The sequence below is a fragment of the Phoxinus phoxinus genome (genome assembly GCF_949152265.1).
Source record: "Phoxinus phoxinus genome assembly, chromosome: 10".
NCBI classification, from domain to species: Eukaryota; Metazoa; Chordata; class Actinopteri; order Cypriniformes; family Leuciscidae; genus Phoxinus; species Phoxinus phoxinus.
In genome coordinates, this window is record NC_136885.1 from 32,575,191 (window position 1) to 32,598,812 (window position 23,622).

A 23,622-nucleotide genomic window follows, 5' to 3' on the forward strand; every position below is an offset into this window, starting at 1 on the left:
TGGGAGTAAATAAACTAAAGTCAGTCAGTGTGATGCAGCACAAGTTAATCTTCACAGTAAAAGCCATCTCTGGGTGTCAGAACATGCTGGGTCATACTGGATGGTATGTGTTTTCATGAACTTAACTAAAGAGCTAGTGATTATTTTCAGTGGCTTATGCTGATAAAGCACAGACAGCTGAGATACACTGCATGCCCGGGCCAACAAAAAAAGTCGGTGCTTGGATTTAATATAGGGAAATGCTTAAGAGCCTGTGATTGGATAATTGATTATTATTTTCTAGCATTAACTCTAACTCTAACCCTAACCCTAACCCTAACCCTATGTTTGTTAACAGTTCTTCTAACCCTAATTGATGGAGTGTGTAGTTTTTCATTTCTTAAACAACCTTAGGAAGACACATCATGTCCATATTCCAGGATGACAATGTCAAGAATCATCAGGCTCAGATTATGAAAGAATGGTTGGGATGGAGCATGAAGAATCATTTTCACACATGAGTCGGCTCCTCTGAGTCCAGTCCTTAAATTCATTGAAAGTCTTTAGGATGTGCTGGAGGAGACTTTACAGAGTGCTGGACTTACTCTTGCATTGTCAATACAAGATCTTGTAGGCACCTCTTGTTGGAAATAACATCACAACATTTATTTCCATCAAGAGGTGCAGACATTTTTGGTCAAGATCTTGTATTGACAATGCAGAGGTGCCAATTCATGAGTGAAAATGATTCTTCATACTCCATCCTTTCACAATTTGAGCCTGATGAATCTTGACATTGTCATCCTGGAATATGGACATGATGTTGTTTAAGAAATGAAAAGCTACACTCCAATAACTAGGGTTAGAAGAACCGTTGCCAAACATATAACTAGAAACATAATAATCACTGCAATAATAATCCAATCAGACATTTAAATCCAAACAGCGTTTTTTATTTATTTGTTGGTCAGGCAGTGCATATGCCATACAACTTAAAATCATTCTGAAATCAAATTTGCCCATATTTACTCAATGCCTGTATAGTCGTATTGTGAATTATTAATTTGTGCACAATATTCCGAATAATTCTTTTTTATTTTATTTTAATTGAATTAAATCACAGAGATTCAAATATCTGCAGTTTTCTGTTCAACCCAACCTATTTCGGTTTCGTTTTTTGCACATTATGGGTTAACATGCATACAATGGGCTTTATGCACAGCTTTAGCCAGCTCCTTTGTTTCCTGTCTGCCATTATTGGACAAACTGATTAATCCAGGTGTGCCTGACCAACAACAATAATCAGACACACCTGGATTAATCAGTTTGTTCAATAATGGCAGACAAGAAACAAAGGAGCTGGGTAAAGTTCAGGAAGTAGAGCAGCTGTGCATAAAGCCCATTTACCCGCACAAGATAACATGTTTTATTCTGAGGAGATGTCCTCTATATGTGTTCAACTTTCTTTGACTTGCAGCTTCCTGGGGATTTAATATAATAAAAACGACCACGGCTGAAAGACAATCGCACATCAAAATATTTCTGATGCAATCTAATTCTCTACGTCTGACTCTTTTTGTGAAACATTAGTGTAAAACAGAGAATGTGGTAAGTTTGTTCACCTTTTTCTGTTGTTCTCTGTTCCAGTTACCCAAAGAACAACAGAACTTCTCTCCATCCTTCAGTTGTTGTGCAGATGTCGTTCCACAAGTTCTGCAGTGCTGTTAAAAAATGACAACATTACAAGGACACACTGTAAGTAATACAATTACTTTATTGTAAATATATATATAGTAAGAAGACTTCATACTGCACAGATCCTGTCTAGTTCATATCATGGGCTTGATTCCAATGCATATCATGAATTGATCAATACATACCTTAATGCAACGTAAGACACTTTGGATAAAAGCGTCTGCTAAATGTATGCAAATGTAAATGACATTCAGTGTCACCATCTTGAAAATAAATGTGGTGATTTTGCATGTTCATTCCAATTTGGTGTCCTTGTCTACCTTACAGTCTGATCATATATTATCACAGCTGATATTACTTTGTATATGTCACATTATGGAAGACTGCACATATTGCAATAGTATTCTGTGCAGTGTGCTTTGTTGCATATTGCACATATCCGACAAATGTTGTCCAGGTTTTCCCTTTATACAAAAAAAATATGTCTTCTGTGCACAGGTAACATTCACTGCAGAAGTAGTCATATATTTGGTCTTTGTCTGTAATAGAAATGCAGTTTGTAGGAAGAACATGAGCAAACTCTGAGCTGTGAACTATGGGTCTCTCCTCAGATCTACAGTTGTCTCTCTGGCCCGCAGACTTCTGGGAATGCACATGTCTTTCATCACGCCCTGTAATGACAAGCAACCATGTCGCCTGGCAAAAGATGGATGTTTTTCCATGCGGGTATGGGGAGCGAGCTTCCGGACTTTTTCATTGTGCCCTCTCTCTGCTCTGTAATGGAGCAGGGCTTGTGTTCTGGCCCACGTGCTGTAATCTGTGTTCTGACAGAACCGGAGACGTGGCCCGTGGGAGGATGTTGTCTCAAGTTCTCTCGCTGATGAAAACCAACTTCTGCCACCCCTAATAAGCTGGAAAAATCTGTACGCTCATTATGATGAATATCCTTGGGTATAGATGCACATTTCTGTCCACGCTGTCTTCTGACTTCAGCATAATTAGCACCCAACCGGTCATGTTAGTGATGATCTGAGAGCAGGAGTGTGTAGTGCTGTTGCACAAGAGAGCAGGTCATTATCTAAAGAATATCCAGAGGGTTAAACAGGGTAGAGCAAGCTATGGCGAAGGGGATTTTCTTTTCCGTTTTACCACTGTGCTTCTCAAATGTGAATCAAGTTTTGAATTTTATGTGGTGAAAATGTTGCACTTTTCCCATATTCTTCTTAAATTGCCCCTGTTTCCAAACAGATGATGCATCATTTCAACCAAACACTCAGTGTAGTCAAGCAGATTCGTTTAATTAATTTAGCATTTAGATTTAAAATGTTTAATGCAAGAAGCAAAATACAGTAATAAATACATAAATAATCAAGGTGTGTTTCCCATGCTTTTCACTACATTAACACAAATGAAAAATCATAAAATAATTTTGGTTTATGCATTAATATAACAATACATAGTCTGAAATGGCATTATATACAATCATATATTTTAAAATAATTTTTAACACACTTTAATAGGCTACATGAAAAATGCCACGCACGAATCGATACGAGTCACGACGAGAGGATCGATCATAATCAATCAGTTAATTTAATAACACGTTCTTTATTAAACTTAATGGACAAATAAAAAAGCACTTAAAATCGTCATAATATTCGCAATTGATTTTATCACCAGCCAAATTTATTTTGAATAGGCTAGGTACATTTTGGCCAGCCGGGTCACGTGATGAAGGACAAGGTTGGCAAGCCCGGGACCATTCGTCTGAGCAGCAGCGCGTGCTGCTTGCTACACGTTGTATTTTAAATCTTAGTTATTTATTTACTTCTTTTGTCACAGAATCTCAAAATCGCAGCACCATAACATAAGTGGCCACGAGATCCACTCTCGAGTTCAAGAGGGCGTCACGTTTGAACGGAGCGCGTGCACATCACTCATCCTGTCAGTATGTCATCTTTCAATCTTCTTGTCATCTGTTTGTAAAACGTTAAAATGATGGTTCATACGGGGCAATTTTTAGGCATTGGTAGGCTATATGTAAACCTCCACGCTGAATATTTAGCATTACAGCAAAATCATACCTATGAATAATATTTAACTTGTTGTCTGTAGTGAATATGATTAAATGCAGGGTTATCCGATTCAACAAATTACTTTCATGGGACGGATAACAATTAGGAATCGATAAGCAGAATCAGAACTCGATACATAAAACCTAATTATTATATGCAATAATATGTTATAATATATTAGATTAATAAAATGTACACACACATAAGTTGTCCTTTTGGAAGTTTTTATTTGTGTTTGATGTTTAAAATTTCTGTTGTGTTTAGTGCTGCTTTAGTCATTGCTAAAAGTATTTTTTTCTTGGTGAATGTTCACCATTCATTTAAAGTGTTTTTGGACAAGCACTGAGAAGTAGTCATGTCGCACTTGTGATGAAATCAGTCGGAGTGCCTGGAAATGGCAAGACAATCATCTCAGCACACGCAATAGCAGTAACAAGCCTGGACTTCCGTAGGTGTCCATTTGATAATGGGCTGTGTTGAAAGCTGGGATCCAGTTAAAGTTGAAGCAATATATCCTGGGCAAGAGCGTACAAGCTAAAATAATGAGACCATAACAAAACACTCAGTCTCTGCTGGCTGAAGAGAAAAGCCCTCGGGCGTCTCTCCAAACGCTGGAGATGGTTTTCATGTGGCCTGTTCCGGGACACAAGAAGAACAAGGTCGTCTCTTTGAGCGTGTGTTGAAGATCCCGATTGGAATACTTGAACCGCTGAATGTCCTTCTTCTTCACCTTTCCCAAGTCTTCAAACGCATTGGCACGGAAGTTAGTCGTAACTCATTCAGCGCGCGGCAGCTGCAAAGGCATTGGTGCTGCTGCCAGGTTTGTCTCTGAGAACACGGCATTATGACAAGGTTCTCCAGTTTCACATCGCACAGATTCTCCAGGGAGACGCGCCGCTCCTGTGGGAGTCACCTGATACAAACCCCTCTCTAAAGTGCTGGTTTATGTTCCAGAGAAAAGAGGCATCCGGGCCCTGCTTTACTTAGATGCCTTTGCTTCAGAAGCGGAGTTGGGAATTAACTGTTGGGAAGGATGGGTTTATTATTGTGCCACTGCCTCCAGGCATGTAAAGGGTTTGTTTTTATTTTCAAGGAGTCAGTCAAAGAGTGTATGCGATTGTCTATGTAAAAAAAAGTTTTTCCCCCCTCCTTACAGACAATATTGAGAAATCCCTTCGGAATCTGAAGTTTTGTAGTGGCGTCTGGCTGAAATATCAGGATAGTTCAGTTCATTATAGGGGATTATTAATCTGCATGTCTGCGTTCACATCGTTTACATTGTCTCGCAAGTTAAAAGTAGTTTAGCTTGTGCCTCTATTCTTTGCATTTATCATTACCCTGCCTGTGTCTGCACAGTTCTGTGCAGCGAAATGCTGTGTGAATCACTCCTTACACAGCCGAAAGAGTCAGTAGGTATATTTAAATTCACTAGTTTTCATCAATCTGATTGAACCAATCCGATTGTAGATTCTAGAAATTCTGTTTAATTGGATCCTAAACTTTACAATTCGATTCACATATTCATGTGCATGTGCGTTACATGTATTTCGAACAAAACTTCAGCGCACATGCAGTTGTCCAGTCCAGAACCAGAGAAAGAAAGTTATGTCACCAGAGCTACCTGAGTAATGTAGTTTTTACCTTGGTGACTGACATATCTAAAAAGACAGATAACATATAGAAGTCTCCTGCATTGACCAGTCCATGATCACACTACTTTGCATGTGCGAAAGGTTATTTTGAATCAGGCTGAAAAAATAGTTGGATTCAAACATCATATGCTTAATGTTTCAAATCCGAATGAAATTTAATCCGGATCAAGGTGTTTTCGTTTTAAGCTATTCAGTCTTATTGAGATTTGGTTGCATGTAAAACGCAGGTTTCTGCCTTTCTGCCCTGTGGAATGATTTTACAGATAAAATGTTTTTATATTATTTTAATGTTTGTTTTTTGTCTTTTCATTTACCATACTTTTTCCTTATTGTATTAGAAAGTGTTAAGAAGTGTTTTTTTTTTTAGCAGTCTTTTACAAATAAGGCAATCTTATAATCCATTGCAGCAGTATTCTTGTATTCTTTCGATACAAAAATCTGTCATTTGCCTTGTATTCAAGATTCATGTTGGGGAATCAAGAGCATATTTTTAAAGTAATATACAGTAGCTACTGTATGAAATTGAATGATTTCATGACATTCATTTCAATGAATAGGTCAAACATGTTCATTATTCCACCGATGTAGATGACATGCTGTAATAAAATAGTCTGACAAAAAAGCCGATGCCAGCACTGTATCTACAGTATTATGGCAAAAGAAATTATGGGCGAATTCCAATCGGAAGTGAGCATCCCTCACTCCAAACAGAGCGCTTGCGTATCATAATGTAGCCGTTTGAACGCACTTGGCGAAGGGAGCAATAAAAGACAGCGTAATTTACTCATTATCTTCACCTGGGAATGTTACATGACAATGCAGCATGGCATTCATCATCCCATTAGCTGTTCTTACTACAGGAATTTCTCATTGCTGTTAAAGGAGAACTCCAGCGCAAAATGAACCTTTGGTCTAATTACACATTGTTACCTAGTCAACCGTTATCTGAGATTTGTTTTCATGATTATCAAATGTAAATAGTTTTATCTCTAAAAACAGTTTAGCCTATAACACTAGTATAACGCTAGTATATTGGGCATAGAGTAATGACAAATAATATAATAATATTATAATATTATTTAATATAATGGGCTTTATGCACAGCTGCACTACTTCCTGAACTTTAGCCAGCTTCTTTGTTTCCTGTCTTCCATTATTGGACAAACTGATTAATCCAGGTGTGTCTGATTATTGTTGTTGGTCAGGCACACCTGGATTAATCAGTTTGTCCAATAATGGCAGACAGGAAACAAAGGAGCTGGCTAAAGTTCAGGAAGTAGTGCAGCTGTGCATAAAGTCCATTGTTGCAAATAAATATACATTTTATAAAGAAATTTTTTCTCAACTTGAATACTTGCCGTCTCTTCTGCATGTAGTCACATTAACCTAAAATATCTAATATTACAACAAAAAAAACTTGATTAAACTTGAGCTTGATTAAACGTCATGAAATTAATGACAAAAATGAACAAAATAACTTATTCTGATTATATAACTCAAACTCTCCCGCCATCTAGCTTTAAAATAAATCGCGAGGATTTGCCACTCAGGGTCACAAGACCATAAACAATAAATTCGCTTGTGGAAGGGCACCTCGTGTTTACTTCTGTTTGAAACGCCCCTTACAAATGACGTCCCCTTCCTGGACTTCCCAAAAATTAACAAAATTACCATGTGTAACTGCAGGCTTTTCCCGAGCCTAACATATTTAAGTAGGGCCTACTTGTTGTTACATTGTGTAGTACACCCTCACAAATGACGTCCCCTTCCTGGAGTTCCCAGGAGCAAAAACACCATTTGGAATTATGTTTTTGCAATATTTTAAGTTTGAATTGAATGTGATGAGAGGGAAAAAAGCTCTTCAAAATAGGCTAATACAAAAACTATACACAACTCGTTTTCTATTGTATTGTCCTCGCTGCACGCAACAAACATAAAGCACGACCAGTGATTCACAAATGATTGACTCTTATAAACCGGTTCTTGTCAAACATTTTCTTCGGTCTTAGAGTAACCAGAAAAGTTAAATTTCTGATGATTCCCATCCCTATTCACAGCCTCCTCTTTTTCTTCTCTCTCTTTTCTCTTCCCTCCAGTTATTTCATCATGTTTTTATCAGGGCAGCAGTATAATGAGCACTTGTCTCTCGTTGCTGTCTCTGAAATCCCCGGTAAAATCAGTCATCCATCAGTCAACGCACGGCACTCACTGTACAAAACCTCCCATTAGCAACACAAAATATTTATGCTCTTACAAGTTAATCCAGAGCTCGTATAATCTCATAATAACTGCATCTGAAGACTCTCCCAGTCATTTGTGTTTTGTCGTATGCGCTGCTTTCAAGGAGTGCTTTGCGTGTTCTGAGAATCCAGTTTAACCCTCGCTTCGGCGAGCATCATAGGACACTTTCACACTCTCAGTGCATCATGAGTCTGTTTGACCACAGAGTTAAGCTGGTGTGAACACAATCCGGTGTCATACCCCTGGAGCAGTTTCGGATGTCAGTTCAAAAATGCATTGCATTATCTTGCATAATCTTAGTGAAATAGTCTTTCTTTATTTAAAGCTACACTGTGTAATTGAAGTTGATTCTTAGCAAAAAAACACTTTGTTCTTTCAAAATTATATGTGCTCATTCATGTGTAATTATTTCCACCAACTAATCAAGTATTCTCGTATGCGTAGACTCTGCCATTTATAATACATACGGGTGAGCTGCTCGAATGGCGGAAGCCATGTTGCGCCTCCATCTTGAAAATACATTAGCCAAAGAGGGACATACCTGGAAATTCAAGCTTCGCCTTTCGCGTTTTTACACTCAGTGGCACCGTGACGAATGCGAGGGGGAGATTACTTGCGACTGCCAGCAGATTTGAAATAATACGGCCACCGTAGGAGTTAAAACGCCCTTGGATTGGGAGGGGCTAGAAAGTTATATTCAGTTGGTAGTCATATACAATTTCACCGCTAGATGGGAGTAATTCCTACACAGTGTAGTTTTAACATTTGAGTCTTAAAATCATTGGTTGCGTTCAAAATAGCGAGCCCGATCTCATCCCAAGGCGTCATATACTGACGCTTTTGACATTTCGTCTACATCTAACGCACATGGCCCTTTAGTGTCAATATGCGACGCAGATAGATATGGGCCAGAAGGCGCCTCCTAATGGTCTAACCCTAACCCTACCCCAGACCTAAACCTAACCATAACCGAACAAAGCTCTGTGCGTGTCATATTGACGCTAAAGGGTGCCATGTGCGTTGGATGTAGATGGAATGTCAAAAGTGTCAGTATATGACGCCCTAGGATGAGAATGCGTTGAAATAGCATACTCTCTATAGATACTTCTTAGGAAAAAGTAATTACTATAAGTAATTTACAATAAGTATATTCTATAGTTATATAGTTATATATATATATATATATATACTGTGAATTCGAACATATCTTTTTAATATACTGTTTTTCACCAACTACTGTATATAGTAAGGAAGTATGCGTTTTCGGATGGCGTCATGGGCCTAAAATGAAATCCAGGTTAATGCATTTACATATGAGTCATTAATTCAATAAAATCCAATTTGAAACCATGAGTCAGCACTATTGACTGGTGCTGCATATTAAAGACATTATTTGATGCTTTCTTAAAAATACTGAAAGACTCAAGTTAAGGAACCCTTTATCATTAAGTTCAAGAGTTGTTAATTTACTTGTGATTCCCATCCCTTCTCCTTGAGTCTTTCCTAGTTGTAGTTTACTGATATTAATGAGGCAAAAATTGGAGCGTGAAAAGAGTGTTTTGGAGCAAACGGTTGAACTCTCAGCCTTTGTTTCTTTCTGCTTTCTCTGTTATTTTAAGCTGACAGGGTGGAAAGTTAAGCTTTAGCTCAGAGGCTGATCAGAAACCAGCACGGCGCCGCGAGTGGAGTGGTGCAGTCGCCACATTAAAAATGAATGTCTTCTAGCGCTAGGCCTCAATGAGACCAATTTAATTTTTCTGTGCTAATTCTCTTGGAGTCTCTCCTCAAGCTTGATAAAAAGGAGTACACACATTTTCACCTTGAAGATGTGAGGGTTTGCTGTGATGTCTTTTGAAGTTTTCAGAGAAATACAAAGGTGTTTTCAGAATTGCACATTGCATGCCTGATTACAAGCTTTAATTCCCACAATATCTAAAGGTATCCCTGATGTCAACTGCTGGCTAAAGCAGAATAGAGCAAGTCAATGAATTATTAAAGCAGAAATTGATCAGCACTGATGCACATTTCTCACACAGAAACTTTCTAGTCTGACTTTGAGGAAGGTTTTTTGCTCATACTGTATCTGTATAAAGGACTGTCTCGGAGGTTAATCCTGTGCACTTCGCATTTTTTGTCTGCTTTTAGATGAATGGGCTCAAATTACTTTGGGAATTGCACATTTTCCATGTGCTGTCTTGTTGCACAATGAGTGTGATTAAATCTTTGTAGTGTAAATTATGAATTGTGTTAATTTCCAGGGAACTTTTAATATGATAACACCAAATATGTCCTGTAAACTCATACCATGGTTACAGAAAATAGCCCACAGGACTATGCACCAAATCCCAGTGTGTAATTATGGATGTTTACATGCAGCAATCACTGGGTATGTGGATTTTTTTTGGAAAAGAAATGGCATGTGGTTTGATCTGTGGTAGATCACATGAACATGAAGTATGCAGACATGCATATTAAGTATGCAGGTGGCTTGCAAATGTTCTTGGGCTTTTTTAGCCAAAGAGATACAACACATCACTTTGGTTTACACTGCTTAAGTACTAATTGGTTTAGCTAAATGTAGTTCAGGATCGCAGCCTAAATAAAGAGCACAAGTCCGTCAGCTTGCATTTTAAATGAGTTTGTGTTTGTAAATGCAAGTGTCTTGCATCCTTTTAGCATATAGATGTTCAATGTGCAGGTCTGAGTATACAAATTATAATGTTTTTGAATGTTTAAATTATTATGGCACATAGTAATTTTGATTTAGAGAAGATGAGTCTGCTTGAACTAAAATAACCAATTTTCTCCCTTTTTTTTTCTCCATTTCAGATGATTGGAGGGATTTTTCCGGTGCAGACGGATTCAGTCCGGTTCTCTGCAGCCTTGGGGCAAGTACCTATACGCCAGTCTAGATCTGTCTTTATAAACCACATCTCATAAGCCACTGGCATCATTCTCACAGGCAGCAAATTACTTTTCTGTCACTCTACCGCTCACTCTTAGGCAGCCAAGGACGTTTTCTGAAGGCAAAAGAATGAGGTGAGGCTTTTCTTCAGTGAGGTTTGAGTGTAAGAACATTTCATTCGGTTCGTTTCACCGTTGCAAAACCACAGAATATGTGCGGCGAGTCGCCAAGGACCATGTCCAGAATAAATGGTTGCTTAATAGTCTTGTCTTCGTGTTGCGTGTGGTCTCAGACGTTTTTAAAATCAGTTCGAGGTGGTCTTGGCTTTCTGTTAATGCGCCTTTGAGGGATCACATTTCCCAAGAAATTGTATAATTTTCTCTTTTTGCCTAGCATGTTGGGTATTTCCTATTAATTTGATACATTTAATTGTATAAGCATGCTCTTTTGTGTTTTTAGCTTGTTAACTTACTACACTAATGTTGAATGCATTCAGTTTTGACAACAAACTCATTGTAAAGGTCTTAATAAGAAAGACATAGGATAAATACTATTATTATTAACCCTTCAAAGCCTGACATGAAATAATAGTCAATAAAATATATAATAATTTAGACAAAATATGTTGTCTCCTCCCGCTTGAATTATTTAAAACCACATTAAAATGTGTACAGGAATCGATGAGTGGAATCAAAATTTTAATTTTATGCCAAGTATCCGATTCCTGACCTTAAGTATTAATCATACTTATGTATAATCATTTTCGATTCCCAACCCTACTTATATAGTATGATATTTTGAGAACAGAGGAAACAACACCTCAGTTTAGTTCAGAGGCCCAAACTGATGCAATAAATAGGCAAAAAATATGCAATTTGGTGCAGTTCCTGATATTAATATGGCCAAAAAGTAAGATGAAATTCTGATGTAATGTAAATCAATGAGATCTTTATAACAGTACGGCAGACCACTTCTATAAAGTGCATATAAATATCAGTTGTCACTCTATATCTGCCAACAATGTCTTAGTTAGTTGATGTTTAAATGCTAATTTTATGATCAAAGCTCTGAAGTTTACATTAAAGTCTTTACTATACACTGATGACTGAGAGATGAACAAACTAAGTTGCTTCACTAAGTGTTCATCTTGAAATATTACTAACAATATCACTAAACATTTCACTGCAGAAAGACACATGAACCACAAGCTGAAGGTGGACGTTTTTACAATGATACTAAAATGCCTTTTACTTGCTTACGTTGATCATTTAGAGAGGCCTTAGACATTTGCATATCAAATATGATACAGTTTGATATGCTTTTTAGGAATAATAACAATAAACTTTTTTTTAAGCCTGTGAAGAACATGCATTCCAGATCTGATATAGTGGGCGTAACAAACTTTAATGTACCAGAAAGGTGCGTTATTAAATGAGAAGAAGACACCCATCAGTCGTGTGACAGTTCTGGTTCAGTCTGTCAGCAGAGATCTGTATCTGAGCCCAGAGGTTAAGCTGTCAACAACCATCTCTCTTTCCTCTGTGTGTGTGTGTGTGTGTGTGAGAGAGAGAGAGAGGGAAGGAAAGAAACCTGCCCGGCAAGACCTGGCTCCTCCGCGTCTCACGCTCTGCTCACAGGGAATTCTAGCGAGCTCAGATTGTTATCAAATCCCTGTCGGTCAGCCAGGATTCCCTTCACTGCCAGAGCGGAGAGAAGGGTGAGCCAACGTGCCGAAAGATCGCTTCCTTTCTATCTGTCCTGCTGTTTGATCCGCAGGAAGCATGGCAGCATTTCCCGACCTGTCACTGACGGTTTTAACATGTCGGGAGTTGCATAGCCACGGCAGGACGCCATTAAGCGCTCGTTCCGGTGTTATTTGCACGACAAAAGGATCTGACGGCTGTTTTCTTGTCTGAGACAGTAAGGTACAAAGCAGCCCTGTTGGACTAATGCATCAGGGTTGTCACAAACGGCTCGTAGTAAAGAAGGGAAAACATCCCTTTCAAGTGCACTTACACCACCAGCTGTGATTCACTTGATTTGGAAACATTCTGACTCTGAGAGAGTTGTTCACTTCTAACGGAATGAGATTAATGCAACACGTCTTTTTTACTTGACACTGCTCATAAACCCTGTTTTCTTAATTACATTGCAGTTAGAATGTCCAGACCAGTCCCAGTTCCTGAAGGAGTTTCCCAGTGCCCCAACAATTCACTAAAACATGTAAATATGTCCTGAATAACCTAGGATCACTCATGTCAAATTAAGTTCTTAGTCTGTTTCTAGCTGTTGTTTCTGGTCTTGTTTGAGGTTCTATCGTTTAAAGATTTGCAATTATCAGTATTTTTTTTAAATGTGAGAAAGAAGTCTCTTTTGCTCACCAAGACTGCATTTATTTGATAAAAAATACAGTAAAAACTGTAATATTGTGAAATATTTTTACAATCTAAAATAACTGTTTTCTATTTGAATATATTTTAAACCTGCAGTCCGTAACTTTTTTGGGTTAAAAATTATCGAAAAAAAGCCTTTGTGCAAGTACATATCCAGCCAGTGTTCACTGTCTGCTTGTCTTAGCTCGATTCAAAACGGTAAGCTTGTAATAATGTTTTTAATTCCAGTGGTGCTGGTGGATTTCCGCGGGAAATTCGAGCATGTCTTTGCGTCATTACGTCACATCTGTACATATAAAGAAGAGTCTCGGCTAGGGCTATATTGCGTGTGAGGATGTTGGAGGTGGAGATTTATAGCCTTTTCTCACAGCACTTGATATAATTAAACTTATCAATTTGATGGCGGATCCAGAAAGGTTCAAACGACAGTCACCAGTGACAACTGGAGATTCAGCCGGTGTAAAATGCAAAAGACTTCGGAGTGGCTACAGAAAAAAAGAGACTGCAACCGGCCCATGCGGAAACAAGGATAAATATCGGAAGGGCATTAAATGTAATGTCAATGCTGATGTTGTTAACATTAACAATTTGAGAACAAAGTATTATTTGCACGCTTTGACATGATATGATAAGCGATCGTTTGATTTAATCAGCGCGATTTACTGCTATGATTTTTTCCAACTTCATTGGCCAGAACAGTGGATGTTACTTCCGTGTTCAGATTACATTTTCCGGTGAAAATTCTTATGTTGGTCCTACTTCCAAAAAGGATTATCTGTGATTGTGAATGACAGTATCCACACCAGCGCGGCGACTGACAGTCTTACATTCTCCTCAAAACATCGGATTCATCCGTGCTGTGCCGTGCCGAGTTCCACACGTGCCACACAACCCACGTAAAGTTGATAATTCCGCGAATAACTGCAATTGCAGATTTCAAACAGAGATGGCGACAAAGAGGAAAAACTGCGGACTGCAGCTTTAAAGAATAATTTATTCCTGTGATGCAAAGCTGATTTTTCAGCATCATTACTCCAGTTTAGAGAGTCATATGATCCTTCAGAAATCATTTTTACTATGCCTATTTGCTGCTCAAGAAACATTTATTATTATTATCAATTAAAATTGAAAACAGTTTCATATTTTTTGCAAACCAGGGTACTTTTCCAGGATTTTTTGATAAATAGAAAGTTGTAAAGAACAGCATTTATTTGAAATATAAATATTTTGTTACATTATACATGACCTTACTGTCACTTTTGATCAATTTATACATCCCCGCTGAATAAAAATATACATTTCTTTAAAAATAAAAAGTCTTACTGATCGCAAACTTTTGAACGGTAGTATATTTTCATTGTAAAGTCAGTGGCCCATAGTGGCGGCTTCTCAACCAGTAGCTGATCCGTTTTAGTGAATCAGTTTGTTCAGATGGTGTAATGCATTAAGTTGCATTTTAAGGACAGACAACTAACAGACTTGGTTAACTAGATTCCTTAAATCGGTTTTGTTATTTTAGAGTAAATTTATCTTTTCAGATTTTCTCTTGTCACGCTATTCGAGATTCATTCAAAATATTCATTATAAACAGATAAATAAAATGCATGAAATAATAAATTATACACTATATAATCTGATCAAATAAATAATGACAGCAGAAGAAGGAATATTGTTTGACTAATTATCCGGCCTTTTTAAGAGCTCATGGGAATAGTGATTCATTCTGCTTTGATGTGGCACTAAAGATTTTATCAACTTTTGCTTAGTAATTAAAACTGTTTTAGGGCATTTTTTCAACTTAGACTGGAGGTATTCAGTACAGAAAGTCAATATTTATAATCCTACCCCTAAATTAAGTAGGTCACGCTGAATATGAAATGTGAGATGAGTTTTGACTACAGTTGTGTGGTCTGTGTGTTGGGGAGCAGTGCTAATCATGGCTAATGAAGCAATCACCTCGCCACAGGAGGCAACGGCCTCAAATCTATTATTCATAGCGCTCTCCCAAACCATTTCACGTGCGTCGAGCCGATTTGGGAGACTCTGCTGTGAAAGATTTCATTCTTGCACAAAACAAAGGAACGGGAATAATCAGAGCGCCAGGAATTCCAGCTGTTCTTTGAATCGGAGGATTATAGGGGTGTTTATCCTTCAGTACATGTGAATATATGTGTCCTGCATTGATTTAAATTCCACCGTTGCATTGTCATGGTGGTTTTTCATGAGACCTTCCCCAGACTTCCTAGGTTGTCTATGCATGTAGACTGATTTTTATGTAAAGGACTCCAAGTATAAGAGGGATGTCACATTTTTACACACTCCCGAGAGCCTCTCTTCCTTTCTATGACACATGAAATCAATGCATACGATGTTCTTGAAGATGCCAAAAGAGCTATTCTGTACTGCAGGGGTCACCAAACTCGGTCCTGGAGGGCCGCTGTCCTGCAGAGTTTAGCTCTAACCCCAATTGAACACACCTAAACCAGTTAATCAATACTAGAAACTCTCAGGCAGGTGTGTTGGACCTGGTTGGAGCTAAACTCTGCAGGACAGCGGCCCTTCAGGACCGAGTTTGGTGACCACTGCTGTACTGTAATATCAGTGTCATGCAAAGAAAATGGACACTTTCAAAGTAACTATAGTCTTACATAGCCAGATCTATATAGTCTATAGTCTCAAATATACTTTATAATAAACTAACAGTGTAATTTTAATGACTTCATCCGTCAACATGATGCCGGTGCATTGCAGAGCTGGTGCATAATCACATCGCTATGATCAGATGGTTTCTGAAGGGCTGTTTTCTCACCACTGTCATTTTTATTGTGTTTATATTGTTATTGAGAAAAAAGCATGCAGTGCATCTTTACATATTCATCTAAACGTCGCTAGAGATCCGATACCCTTTTTCCCTTCCCGATTCCGATGCCTGGACTTAGGGTATCGTCCGATACCGAGTAGTGATCCGATACCTGGGTGTGTATCTATACAGCTGCAATTCATATGCCAATCACATGAATGCGTTCACACAGCGCGATATGCATGTGGCGCGGGCGCGATGGAGTTCTGTCTGTCAGTTGGTTGAGACATAGACATCATATAGATAGACGCCCTATCGACCGCTACTGCCTACTAGCGCGGTCGAGCTGTGGGGCTCAAACCGGTCACCCGCTCCACTCAGTGTCATCTGTATGGCCGGTGCAATGAGCTGTCAGCGCATTTAATTAATCATACCTCACTGAATACCGAACTGAACGCATTCATGTGATTGGCTTATGAGTAAACAATCCCCCACGCGGGGTGCGTTCTTGTGATTGGCTAAACCAAGGGAGACATCTGATTGGTTGCTGATCATTCCCTGTTTAAAAAAAGGCATTTGTGTGTCGAGCCAAGTCAAGGGAGTCTCAAAATTCACACACAAATGCAGTGAAGTTCACAGACCGCAAGCAGTTTGTAAATCAATATATATTTGTGTGTGCATCAGAAATACACGTCTGAATCTTGCCCTGTGCATTTCTGAATCTTGAGTGCATTTGTAAATTTTGTTTGCATTTCTGAATTGTGTGTGTATTTATGAATTTTGTGTGAATTTGTGAATTTTGTATGCATTTGTGAATCTTCTGTGCTTTTTAAATTGTGTGTGTGCATTTGTGAATTTTGTGCGCATTTGTGTATCCTGTGTGTGTATTTATGAATCATGTGTGTGCATGTATGAATCCTGTGTGTGCATATGTGAATGTAGTGTGTGCATTTATCTTTGAGACTCTTTTAGCTCCATAGCATTTCCGATGCATTTCGGAATTGGAACATCTCTAAACGTCGGGTCGAGTAAAATAGAGTCGGGATGTTCAGTGCAAAGGCATTTTGCTTTTTGCATAACTTTGCCATGAGTATACTAGGGCACTGAATCGCGTTCAGTCTCTTGTACTTTATATGTACACAAGTGCGAGCATCTGCAATAAGTTGCTGGACCCATTGACTTCTATAGTAGGAAAAAAAATACTATGGAAGTCAATGGGTACAGACTACTATTTGGTTACTGACATTCTTCAAAATATCTTTCTTTGTGTTCAGCAGAAGAAATAAATTAATACAGGTTTGAAACAACTTGAGGGTGAGTAAATGATGACAGAATTTTAATTTTAAAGTGAACTATCCCTTTAACGGCCACTGGTGTTGCTAATAACAAGGGTTTCTGAATTCTATATATATTATATCATCCAAGAAAAGTAGTTTTACCTCAGAAAGGATCAATTAGACATTTTACAACGCAATTATTTTCTGTGCTAACATAATGCCAGAAATGAGCTTAAATCTTATTGAACATGGACCGTTTCCTAAAGGCAGATCTCCAACTGTAACTAGAGGCAGAAAATGCCATTCATTCTCAAAATATATTTACTCTTGAAGTGAACATGATTAAAGGTTGTAACTCCTGAAGCAAAGTGAAATTCTATTATTTTTAGGTCTGTATTAGTATGTGACCGTATCATTTGTTTCCTATTATCCATACAAACCTGAAAGTTGATAACAGTCCCAAGTAAGCCATTGTATTGTACAATGAACAGTGACGCGATTGCTAACAGATGTGCGGTTAAGTCTCAGGTTTTCCATTGAGCGCTGGCTCTGATAAAGCAAGAGAAACAAGCTTGTGGAGTCTGAATGCATGTGTAAAGACACACTCCACGGATCTGCTTGATTCACGGCGATCTGGCGCAGCATCTGTTGCTTCAGCTGCGCGTTTAACTCGGGAGTGCAACGCTTCCCTTTCTTTATCCTTCAGCTTTTCACCTCAGCATTCAGCGCTCACTTTCTTTAGGCTGAGAACACAGCATGCCAACTTAAACACTGTTACAAGACCATGTCCGAGTAGGAAGGAAATGTCAAATAAAAGCAGTAGAGCTTTCATTTTTAGCAATTAGACAGAAGTCGTCGTTGTCTTTGTTCCCATTTACATTGATGCATTTGTTTTACTGAAGCACTATTCCAATTTTCTTCTATTTTAAACAATGTTTGACTAACAATTAAAGTTAAGTACTTTTCTCTGGATACGCGGGCCACTCGTTAACCTATAGATATATAGAATATTTACGTTTAATAGACAGTTAATATTCAATATTATGGATTTAACTGCACTAACATTATCGGAAAACACAAAAATGTGAACTGATTTTGAACACACAAAAAAATAGCTAATTTTGCACTTTTTGATACTGTTATTGAAATGAATTGAATCAACATTGAACTGAATTGAGCTGAATAGTGACACTATTGTCATCTGTAGAGCTGTTTTACTTCTAAAATCGAATTAATGTCATATTGATGCACTACATTACATTTTCCTGCATATTAATATAAAGCTGCTTTGAATCTATTGCATAAAGTGCTATAGAAATAATAAGAAAGAGATTTTTGGTTAATCAAAACTTAAATCAGAGTCTGTTCCTCACACAAAGCATCATACTGTATGACTTCAGAAGACTTGAAATATAGCCTACTACTATTATGACACTTTATGATACATATGGTGCTTTTTTATCTTTGTACATGGAGCTTGACAGAAAAAAAAATCGTCTATGAGCTTTAAATGTATTAAAAACCTCAAACATCTCTTTTTGTGTTCCACAGAAGGTCACATAGATATACATAATAAAGGCTAGATGTCTCGTCCACGCTGTTGGCCAATGGAGGTTGACGTCCGCACCTGGCGGCCATCTTGTCACAGTCAGCTCACTCACTCGTAACATTGTTTTAATGGTGCATGTACTTTTTAAATAACCATAACTTGCTCAATTTTCTACCGATTTTCAAACGGGTTGGTTTGTTATAAACGTCAGAGATGTAGTTATGACACTGCATACTTATGAATAATTATAATATTATATATTTCAACATGTTCAAGCATCAAGAATTATAGCCACGTTAATATCGTTTGTAAGAAACCAAACCGTTTGTAAATCCGTCAAGATTTCAGCGAGATAAGAGTATTTGTGTTCGTGCAGATCACTCACCTTACAGAAAGCTTGTTTAAAAGCATAGTTAGAATGGAAACACCACTTTTAAGTTTGACCGTATTAATTTTCGGTCAAATAGCTGTGTGTACAAATGTAGCTGTGTCAGCCAGTATTTTGTCAGTCAAAAATAGTCGATCTCCGAAAGCAACTTAACAGGGAGGAGAGTAAAGATGGAAAGCTCCTGAAGTTTAGTTCCATATAAATTCACGGATAATTTGTTGTTTTGTCATTGTAGTGAAAATCAATATTGACCTTGTATTTGAAAAAGGATCCTCATATAAGAAACAATAAATTCAGAGTCAGTCGCATTCGGAGATCGACTATTTTTGACTGACAAAATGACGGCGGACACAGCTATTGAGTTGTTCAAAATCTTTCTTTTTAGTAAACTCTGTGTACGCAAACAATGTTCTCAATGCTCAAATTCATGTGTAGATCCCCTGGTGATACTTCGAGCAAAGTTTCATGTTGTGTCGAGCCTTCTTAGTTTTTATTTTAATTTAATTTTTGTTTAATTTACGTGCCCCTATCTCTCCCATTCAAAAGGCAATTTGACCGAAAACGAAAATACGGTCAAACTTACAAGTGGTGTTTCCATTCTAATTATGCTTTTAAACTAAATTTGGCCTCGGGTAGATTAAGAAAAAGTCACCCCAGGTTGCACTTTGGCGACAGTTACCCTTTAACTGTCCTATCAGGAGAAACCAAAAGGTTTTTATGTTCATCTGAATTAATATTTGCTGGTTATTCCAACACATGTCTTCTCTCTGTGTTTCTACTGTATGTCACTCTTTGTTTTCTCGTCCTCTTTCTATAACCTTGTTTGAAAGGTTAACTCAATCACAGAGCTGCTCTGAATGGAGATCATCATGTGGTGCTCATGAGGTTTAATGGGTGGATGTTTTTAGCTTCATTGGAGTTCAAAGGTTCAACCAGCACAAGAAACCTGCTCATAAAAACAAGCACAAAGACCTTTTATGTGAAGTGCCCTGAACCATGAATGTTACTGTGATCTAGTTCTGGGCGATTTGTTAAATGTTCACAATATATTGATGCTGAGGTAAAATCTTAAGCATCATTATGATGATTTTAATGCACTTTTAAGTTTCCTAAAGATCAGACAAGTTTCATGATTCTTCCTCATCTTGTGACTCGTGAGTTGGGGCGTTTTCATACAGTTTCATTGAGTTTTAATAGCAAAACAGAGTTAAAGATTCATTTTGTTTACCTGGTCAAACAATGTTCAGTGGCGTATGCTCTGAAAGGGTTCTGCTGTGGCGTGATCTGACGTGAAGTTATGTAGTCGAGTAACAATGTCTGTAATGCAAAGGGCTGAAAATAGTTTTCGGGTCGTGATGCTTGTCATCTCAGACGTTTGTGTTAATCTTTCTGACCTCGGACAAGCAGACAAGGTTATCCAATATGATCTAAAATGAGCTTAGGGGCAGACTTAACCTTCCTGGGGGCAAAGTGTCAGTCAAAATGTACTTACTGAACAACTTAAAAGAATATTTCAGCAAAAAAATAATCATTCTATCATCATTGAATCGCTCTCATGACATTTTCAAACCTGTAGGACTTTTTGTCCACTGTGAAACACAAGAAGAATTTTTCAAGAATGTTTGACCTGTTGTTTTCCATGTAGTGTCAGACAATCAATAAAAGACACCATGCGTCATTTATCTGAGAAACGGGCCCAAATGTTTGTCATTATCTATTGATAATCTTTCCCGTAGTGGAAACTCTCAAAAAAAAAAAAAGATTCTGGTTGCATATTCATAACAGCTTGCATTTTACATGACAATTAAAAATAAAAGTGTAAATAAAATGTCAATTTGTCATTTTGAACAGTAAATTAAAATAAAATTACATTTTTAAGTATATTAAAATAGAAATATATTAAAGAAATAATTTTAAATTGTAATAATATTTCATAATCTACCTGTTTTTAGTGTATTTTTGATCCAATAAATGCAGCTGTGGTAACAATAAGCAACGGTTTAAGAACGGTAGTGTATATGAATAATTGAGTTTCTTTTTGTTTTTAGCATAAAATTCACTTGATTTTGTAAATTTTTCCCCCATAAATTATAAAACTGTCCAAAAAATAAGTCATAATATCATGTGTAATTTCACTTTGTAAGTAAAGGTGTTTAGTTTTGCCATGTTTAGATATTTTTTACTGTATAGCAAGAAAAAACAACTAAGTGGCACTATAGCGGACATTTGTATAAACTTCTACATTCGGTTTTGTCTTTCAGATCAACGACTGTCACCTTCATGCAACAGTTTGCAGAGAATCTTGCTGAAAAATTTGTTTAAAGTTGGTAAAACTGTTGAGATGTTTATCTATCCGAATAACATCACATCCTGTCACAATCATTTGAAGCATAAAGTAAGTTGTTCTGCAGTAGGGCAGATATCCAGACATCTTTGGCCCATGAAAAAAAAAAAAAAAAACACGTCAATATAATGTAGCTGAGCGAAGGCTCGTGTTTACTCCGGATTACAGTCGATACGCGACCAGCCCTCAAAGATCAGCATTAGAGCAGCGAGGCAGTCGGTCGGCACTTGTGATGTGGATAATGAGTGTGTAGAACACCAAACACGAGTGTGAGGGCCAGATAAAGGATGAATTATAGATACAGCGCTCCAGGGCAAAACACTGCTGCAGGGGGAGAGATGGAGAATCTGGAAGAGCGTTCCTGGATAATGAATCCCACAGGCCGCGTGCAGGCTGTATGGAGATCAGGCGAGAGAGGCAGGACTAGAAAGGGAATGTGACTTGTGGTATGTTGGAGAATTCCAAGGTAATTGCGGTCAAGATTGTGAGACTAAGAAGAGGTGTTTTCAGATCCTAGGCATTTCTTTTTCTGTCAAACTTTTGAAAATGCTTGTCAGTGTATCTCATTTTATTACACTGAATTCTGTGCAACCAATTAAAACTTTAGAACTTTAGACTTTAGAAATGCATGTATGTATCGGAAGACATTATTGTATTGTGTTTTCTTCAGTTAAAGGAATAGGTCATGTCAAAATGAAAATTGCCATCATTTACTCACCCTCAAGTTGTTTCAACCCTCTATGTCTTTCTTTCTTTCTTTTTTTCTTTCTCTCTCTCTCTCTCTCTCTCTCTCTCTCTCTCTCTCTCTCTTTCTCTCTCTCTCTCTCTCTCTCTCTTTCTCTCTTTCTCTCTCTTTCTCTCTTCTTTCTCTCTCTCTCTTTCTCTTTCTCTTTCTCTTTCTCTCTCTCTCTCTCTCTCTCTCTCTCTCTCTCTCTCTCTCTCTCTCTCTCTCTCTCTCTCTCTCTCTCTCTCTCTCTCTCTCTCTCTCTCTCTCTCTCTCTCTCTCTCTCTCTCTCTCTTTCTCTCTCTTTCTTTTTTTAAACCTTTATTTATCCAGGTAAACTGTTTGAGAACAACTCATTTACAAACATGACCTGGCCAAGAGGCTACAGGAATAAATAGAAACATACTGTACAACTGTACATAGTCATACACATAACACATAGAGCAAGCAATACAAATATATATAATAAAAAAACGTAAACCGCAAAGAAAAAAAAGATTAAAGTGCTTAGTATGTGTGTAAATATGGTTCAGGATTGTCAGCAGGAACAAGAGTCAACTATGTTGTTTTGGAGGTTCTGCTTAAAAGTGGAGATTGGGATCAGAGAGTATTTTGTAGTATGTTCCATAATAAACTTAAAGGACAAGTTCGGTATTTTACACTTAAAGCCCTGTTTACAGATCGTATCTGATGAAATAGAACGGTTAAGATTAAAATTTGGACACATGCTGCTGTCGCGAGAATTTTAGGTTTATTTAGCTTTTGTGGACCTATTTTGCCAAACGTGTCACACCCAGATTCTTACGTTGAGAGCTTGAATAATAGACAATCCAGCGGCGGAGTAATACCGCACCTCACACAGCACATTCAATACAAGTCATGGAGTTGGACAAAAACTACGATAAAACCTGTTGGAAAGCATCTTTTTCAGCGATTTTTTTTGGAACCGTATCAGTGAACACCCCTGACCACTCGGTGAGTTTCATGTCTTTGTAAACGAAAGTTTAATGTGTTTTAGGAAGGAATCTGCCAGTGCACATATACAACCATTGTGGGGGTGAGGGGGGAAAGCGATATAAACCTAAAATTCTCGCGACAGCAGCATCTGTCCAAAGTTTAATCTTAACCGTTCTATTTCATCAGATACGATCTGTAAACAGGGCTTTAAGTGTAAAATACCGAACTTGTCCTTTAATAAAATGATTTGCTCTTGTGTGATACAATGTTATGGGCAGCATGAAAAAGAGATGGGAATCTTCTGCTGAACACAAAAGAAGATATTTTGAAGAATGTTGGTAACCAGATAGTGGATGGACCCCATTGACTTCCAGGGAAAAAAATACTATGGAAGTCAATGGGGTCCATAAACTTCAAAATATCTTCTTTTGTGTTCGGCAGAAGAAATAAATTCATACAGGTTTGAAACAACTTGAGAGTGAGCAAATGATGACAGAATTTTCATTTTGAAGTGAACTAATCCTTTAAATAGCACAACCAATTTCAACTGTCTTTAGATAGTAAGAGCTTTTCCTTGAGTACCGACTCTATAATGATTTCTTAAGGATGACGTCATCATGATTTAGTTCACTGGAATTAGTTC

General features: G+C 37.7%; 1 long non-coding RNA gene across 5 annotated transcripts in view; it reads left to right on the forward strand.

The window, feature by feature from the left end:
• Positions 1 to 3,407: 3,407 nt before the first annotated feature.
• Positions 3,408 to 23,622, forward strand: part of LOC307006022 — a 47,719-nt gene continuing 27,504 nt past the window's right edge. For 2 of the 5 annotated variants that reach the window (XR_013799379.1, XR_013799380.1), the window contains exons 1-2: positions 3,408 to 3,622; positions 10,472 to 10,530. This is a non-coding gene — a long non-coding RNA (uncharacterized lncRNA). Of the gene's footprint in view, positions 3,623 to 10,471; positions 10,535 to 10,649; positions 10,682 to 23,622 lie in introns of all 5 variants that reach the window. The other 3 variants (XR_013799378.1, XR_013799381.1, XR_013799382.1) reach the window with 3 other exon arrangements.